This window comes from Botryllus schlosseri, chromosome 4 (genome assembly GCF_051294905.1).
Source record: "Botryllus schlosseri isolate E-star chromosome 4, Bs_hap1, whole genome shotgun sequence".
Lineage (NCBI taxonomy): Eukaryota > Metazoa > Chordata > Ascidiacea > Stolidobranchia > Styelidae > Botryllus > Botryllus schlosseri.
The window spans coordinates 18,973,732-18,980,901 of NC_137239.1; the positions used below are offsets into that span (position 1 = coordinate 18,973,732).

Consider the following 7,170-nt stretch of genomic DNA (forward strand, 5'->3'; position numbering starts at 1 on the left):
GTGAGCTTTTAAATAGATAAATTGAGTGATTTAGCTATTGTTGTTTAAATCACACTATAACATGTGACTTGGAAATGACAATACATATATATAAACACTTAAAATGATGATAGCAAATATCCCCAATTACAACTAGTAATATACCAACATGTAGCCTAATCGAATCACAAGATATCGAAGACTGAGCACTGAGCACTACCTATACAGGCGACATATGGCGGAATGCTATCCACGGTCTTCTTGAAATGTCGGTGGTGAAGCTGGACAGTGGACATCCAGAATAATGACACACGAGCAAATGGCATTACTATTCGGTAGCAGATAGCCGTGTTTCTCATTTTCTGTAATAGTTGTCATTGCCCGGTATAATGCTCGACAAGTGGATTCGCTTGTCAATCAAATCCTTTCGAGACTCTTTGGCAACATATACCTACCAAGGTCATTCTGACTTAACAATGCCCCAATCCTTGTTGACACGGAAAAGTACAGTGGTGTATGCGCAGCAGCTATGAAGGTTGCAAGCATGTTTGGTTCAACTTATCGTTGTGAATCAGCCTTCTCGGACATGAACTTTATCAAAAACAAGCACAGAACACGCCTCACTGATGCACATCTGGAAGACTCACTCAGAGTAGCAGTTTCAAGTTACATACCAGAGTACAGCGCAATAGCTGATAACATGCAATGCCAGCCTTCCCACTGACTGATATAAATAGAGATAACAAGATGTCCACTGTCCAGTCCAAAGTTGACTTGATTTGAGTTGACTGTTGCATTATTTATACAAATAGGTGCTATGGTGCTAAGTAATTCATAATTTCTTAATAAATGCCAGTGAAGAGCTAGTTGAAATGAGATGTTTTGATTTTACAAGACTGTCTTGGAAAGAAGTCTTACTGCAATGTGATTACTGCCCTATGAATATCGAAGTGGAAATGCAGGAGGGTAAACGGCGGGAGTAAATGGTGCCCGTTGCATCAATCAGTATCAAAAAGTAGCTCTCGGGTGCAAAAAGGTTGGTGACCCCTGCGTATAGTTGAAACTATAGGCAGGGTTGTAACCAAGTCACAAGGCTCCGAGTCACAAGTCAATCTCACTTTCATATTTTTGACTCGAGTCAAGTCGAGTCCTTTTCAATTCCCACCGAGTCAAGTCCGAGTCCAAGTCAGCGAACAGAGGATCGAGTCCGAGTCATGGTATTATGACTCGAGTCCGAGTCCAAGTCATTGTGTTGACTGCTCAGTTTCCAGTGAAAGTCTCCCTAAACCCACTTTTTTAACTCTGTTTGGTGATATTGAATGGTTCGCATTTATAATATATCAATTTTCCTCACTTTTAGTAGTTCCTGGTCCCATTTTCAAGCACCAGTACCAACAAACGAAATCCCAATAATGTATTGGCTTCGAAATTACAATGAAATGTCGGTCTTGGCCGTCTGAATCTCGAGTCAATGACTTGCTTCGAGTCATGCGCAATGACTCGAGTCCAAGTCGAGTCAATACACAGATTGACTCGAGTCGAGTCGAGTCATTTCTGTATTTTGAGAAAATGACTCGAGTCGAGTCGAGTCATCCGAAAATCGTGACTCGAGTCTGACTCGAGTCGAGTCATGACTCGAGTCATTACAACCCTGACTATAGGCAGAGTGGCGATCCATATCCTGCTGCGAGGTAGGGGCTTCTCTGGTGTATTGATAACCTGATATACACCACTGTAGGTGTTCTTACAATAACACTACAATGTCCATCGCATGTCTGTTTACTATGTGTGGATACTTCTTACGCAATGACGAGCGGAGCTAATGAGTCAGTGGCGTTTGAAAACAGACATTTGTGCTATCGCTAACGTGGTATATTATCTCATTCTTGTTCACGAATATTCAGTTTATGTCATAGTCCGTGTACAAATAAAAAGTAATCGTACTTTCACAAAAAAATCGATTAGATATGGGAAGTAGTCGATTACGATTACGATTACTTCGGATTTTTTTCGAATGTAATCGATTGCGATTACGATTACTTCAAAATGCTGTAATCGTCGTAATCGATTACGATTACTAATCACGATTACCCCATGTCTGGCTGGTACGGGTTTGGTCCAGTAGAAGCAAGAACGTCAGAAAGGATTGATTGCTACAAGTTTCCAAAATAATTATTATCCGATTGATTGACATATATCAGTGGTGTCCAAACTACGTCCCAGGGTCCCACAGGCCAAGTGTGACCCGTAAAGCAAGCTGTCATTAGGACAACTCATCAGCTAAAATATGGTAGACTTCACTGTTTCAAAACTAATAAAGCCGTCAGGGGAATAGTGGCAAGAAGCAGCCAATAAAATGATATAGACTGAATTAACGGAATCTATATGAAATGATCGAGATCGTTTCTTCCAAAGCCGCCATCCGATATCAAGCATGGTTTGCCTTGCATTTATGTCACAGCAAAAGCACCAGAGTGCTAGTAATTTCCGTAATAGACCTTGGCAGCTTAAGTGAGGCATTGCCCCACCTAAACTTCTGTTCTGTAACAATGATTTACCATTTATAGACGAACAGCAATCAATATATACCGAAATCACGGCGAAATCGCATTCTTCTTGGGCTACTCCAAGTCGTTTCGACACCTTCCTATCTTTCATTGCATCGCATTTTTGTGGGGTTTTGAAATGATTAAAATATTAATAAAACTGATTGGTTGATTGATTGATTGATTCGCTTGTAAAAGCCTATATATAGCGAAGTCTTTTTCTGTGTTTTCGCATTGTAAATGCCTAGCCGGGGCATGTCCGGGTAGAGCTGATAACAAACTTTCCCTGTCTGTTCTCTCAAAGCCGCTTACAATAAAGAAACGGTGATTTACTCATTCTATTCATTGAACTACCGAGTAAGCGGGAAAACTTTGCGATTTGCTCCGCCAGTGTGATGCAACAATGGTATCTATATTTGAGCTCCGTTGCCGTCCTATGTGTTGACCGTTGAGTCGACGTTTTAACTGGTATAGGTTGATTTTGACGGTGTTTCGCATCATGATAAGTCTTGAAACTTGGTGTATTGTGTCGTGATGATGCTATTTAACACTGCTCCAAGTTTCAGAGTTGCTACTCAAGGATTAGAGTAGCAGTGTTGGGATGACTCGAGTCATGACTTGACTCGAGTCAGACTCGAGTCAACTTTTTCGTATGACTTGACTTGACTCGAGTCACTTTGGAAAAATGACTTGACTTGACTTGACTCGGAGCTTCAAAAATGTGCATTGACTCGTGACTCGGGGCCAAATTTACGAGTCAATTTCAAGTCATCAAGAAAACGGTGTCTAATAAATCACTGTATCTTGTCTATGTTCAGATTGTTCAAGATACGTCGGTGTCACTTGCGAGACTGTGAAAGCAACCATTCATTCCCTAATTTAATGTTTCGCTGAACCTCTATTGTTAGATCACAAATAAATGGACCGCAAACTGAACAAGCACAGCTTACGTTGCCGTAGTAGTGTAGTACCTTAGTAGTAGTAGTAGCAGGGATATCTAGAAGTACTAGATATCCTTGAGTAGTAGTATACTAAGACATTTACGAGCAAACATTTTCGACCATGAAAATGAACAGACAAAGCGGCGTTCCAATCTGACTGATGTTCACGTGCAGTCTTCACCAAAGGTTTCTACGTCCTACATGCAACCCGAGTTCAAAAAACTTGTCGACAACTTTAGATCGTCCACAGATCTCATTGACTTCAACATTTAATAAAGTATATTACGATACCAAATTCATTAAATACTGAGTTGGCCTCTATGCTTTCAACTTAAAATTCGCATCATAGGTAAAACGTGTATAGGTGGATAAATGCACGATGACTGTATCGAGTTAGGAATCTGGCCCGCCTAGTGCTTCATTTTACAATATCCGGCCCGCCGACTGGAGAAGTTGCCCGTACGTGTCTTTAATGATAATATGGCCGCGGTCTCAGTCTTCCGCAATTCTCCACTAGACCTGCTTACTACGTCAAATTATAGTGACTCTAGTATATTCTTTCTTTCATTTTTCGGACACAAATAATAGTTCTTTGTTTTTTGTGTCCGACATGCAGCCAGAGTTCAAAGAACCTGTTACACACAATTTTGATCGACCACGGATATATGATTGACTTCAATAGTTATATTGAAGTACATTACGTTAATAAGTTCATTGAATACTGCTTAGGTCTCTATGCTTCAAACGTAAAGTTTACAATAAATACGATTAATTCTTGTATAGGTGGATGAATATGCAATTATTGTATCGATTCAGGAATCCGGCCCGCCAGGAGCTTAATTTTCCCATATCTGGCCGCCTACTGGAGAAGCTGCCCGCCTCTGCTTTATATAGATTACTAACGTACCTCCGTGCAGGTTACTAATCTATACTTATCCTTGCTTGTAACCTCACAGCGTTGTACGAATGATGGCGTCATATTTGTAGAAGTTTCTATAAATACGCTCCAACAGATTGCGAATTCCCATGTAATACTTCACCGAACGACTCCGCTTCGTTGCTATATATTATTTGTCTAGAAACGCAACGCCGTTGTCATCGGAACAAGTGTGGTACAAAATAGTATGATATCATTGAAAAACGACTAAACTGCGAAAGTATTGGGCTGTAATCAGATTGAGCATGAATGAGTGGAGATCAAAATTTAGACATTGGAAAGTGATTAAAGTTTCAAGTTAGTTTGTGGGTCTTCAGAAAACAAAATAGGATGAGTCGAGGACTTCATTCAACATCAATATGATAAAAGAAATCGAGTTAATAAATACATGCAGGACCGTAACCTCTCTACCCCAAACCTCCAATTGGGTCGGGGGTGAGCTCGAAGGGGGCCCTAAATTATTTCGTGAATTAACATAAATTATAGGGTATATTTTTGAAAATTTATGCAACTTCTTTAAAACATTTTCGCATCGGTCGCGATTTAATGGTGTCAAGTATCTTGATAATTACGTACCCTTTCCCGAAGAAAATATACGCATGATTTTTAGAAATGGGAATTTCGTTTTTGAATTTTGAAATCGTCTGCGTCTTTTAGTTTAGTTTGTTTGGGCGATTCCAATATCTTTTGACATAGCAGAAGGGACGTCACCAAATAACGTCCAGTCATTATACCAACGGGTCCGCCCGAATATGTTAAATTATTTTTTATGGGCCCTGCATTTTCCAAGACACCTCACTCAGCTCTACCGGTAAAGAGAGGATAAAAAAATAGATAGCAATACGTATGCAATTCTCGATCATATCGACCGATTTAATCATGAATTACAGAAATTTTTAGAGGAAGTAAGCTGATTACATTAAGTCTCGCTGTTAATTAGCGGTAGAAACTATAAGTAGAGGGCGGGTATCGGGGTAAAGCCCACCAGAAGTTTGATTTAACACCATATATGATGGACCAAGACTAACGTTATCGGGGGGGGGGGGTGACAAAGTGCTGTTTCGGTCCTCAATATGTGTATATCATTAAAACTTCTCTAGTAGCCCAAACAGACCTCCACGAAATCACCACATGACATATCACCTCACTAATGGCCACAGTTCAGATACACTATTGGGTTTCATAGCCATTTATAGTTTCTAATCTACGAATCAACCGTGTTGCTTTCAAAGTTGGATCAATTGTAATTAGTAATTGGACTGAATGTAATTTATTACATTTTTTCATGTAATTGTAATTGTAATGTAAGTATTTCTATTTTGTGTAATTGTAATTGTAATATGTAATTTGATAAAAAACTTGCCTAATTACAATTTCAATTACATTGTTATTGAATACTGACAATCATAACATAAAATAATCAGCCTATTTACATCGGTGTTCCATGCGTGCCTCGTTAACTGTGTAATTCAGCCATGCTAAACTGTTTTCCATACTTCAGTAGCAACAGAAAACTTGGTGAATTACAAGGCTAAACCAGTGGTTCTCAAACTGGGGGCCTGTCCCTTGGGAGGCGTGAAAGCATCCGGAGGGGGCGCGAAGCTCCGGTAAACTGAAAAAAATCCGCGCTTGGCGCGATTTACCTCCATTTCATAGTTATTTCTCTGTGTATAGACCTCATTTCCTATTGGAGAATTCTCTCATCAACAGTCATAACCTTCCATACCATGTAACTAGCTGTAAGGATTGCTAACATTCTGGTTTCATTGTGTGATATGACGATAAGGGATGCACGAAATATTTCTCTGTCATAAAGGGGGGGTGTGTCTTAAAAAGTTTGGGAACCAGGGGGATAAACTAAAACTTATTGTTTCAAAAATGGATGAACAGCAAACAAACTCTTCTGAAACCTGTGCTGATCCATTTCCTACACCACGGTCAGAGCTTTTTTTTAAATCTCTGACCACTACTGAGGCTTGCAGCAACAATTGCAAAAAGAAATTCAAGTTTTCAACCTAGGCTTCATCAAACTTGATCACGCATTAGTAGAGATGTTATCCCAATCTTACGTCCAACCTTGACCAGATTTACGGGGGCCAGAAACTTTCCGCACCCTGATGTTCATCAAATGCAATCTAACAGTTTTTGAGCAAGTGAAAATGTAGATGCGAACCAAAATTTGTTAATTCGTAGTTATCAGGAGTTTCTTTTCTTTTGCATTTATTTTAATTTTAAACACATTATCGGTATCATCCTTATCGCCTCACCTATTACATTTCATTTGCCTTACTCAGCTCTGAGTATTCAATTGATTACATTTCATTGACTGTCTTGTAGCCTAGCAGTTAATCGTTGCTAGTCGCTCAAACTTTTGGTTGTTAATAGTCGCTTGAAAATTGTTTCTGTGTTTGTAGTTTTCAGTACTCATGATTAGGAATAGTTCGAATACGTTGGCGTTTTTTTTTAATTAAAGGGTATTCTGCTTATCATGAATGAAACATGAATAGCTTGAGATTGTTGCTGATTACGTCGCTACGGTTGTCAAAGAGCACTTCTCTACCAAATGAATTACATGTTTACCAGTAATTGTAATTGTAATTGTAATTTGATATTTTTAGCATTGAGTAATGGTAATTGTAATATGATTGAAACAAGCAAGGGAGTAATTGTAATTGTAATTGAACTGAATTAATGTATTTGATCCAACTCTGGTTGCTTTTCGTACCCCGATTGCAGACCAGCTCCGCCAATGCTAGATATAATTCAC

General features: G+C 39.3%; 1 protein-coding gene across 3 annotated transcripts in view; it reads right to left on the reverse strand.

The window, feature by feature from the left end:
- LOC145437257 (single-strand DNA endonuclease ASTE1-like) overlaps positions 1–7,170 on the reverse strand; it is a 533,921-nt gene that overhangs the window by 189,200 nt on the left and 337,551 nt on the right. The gene's annotated exons all lie outside the window — the stretch shown is intronic.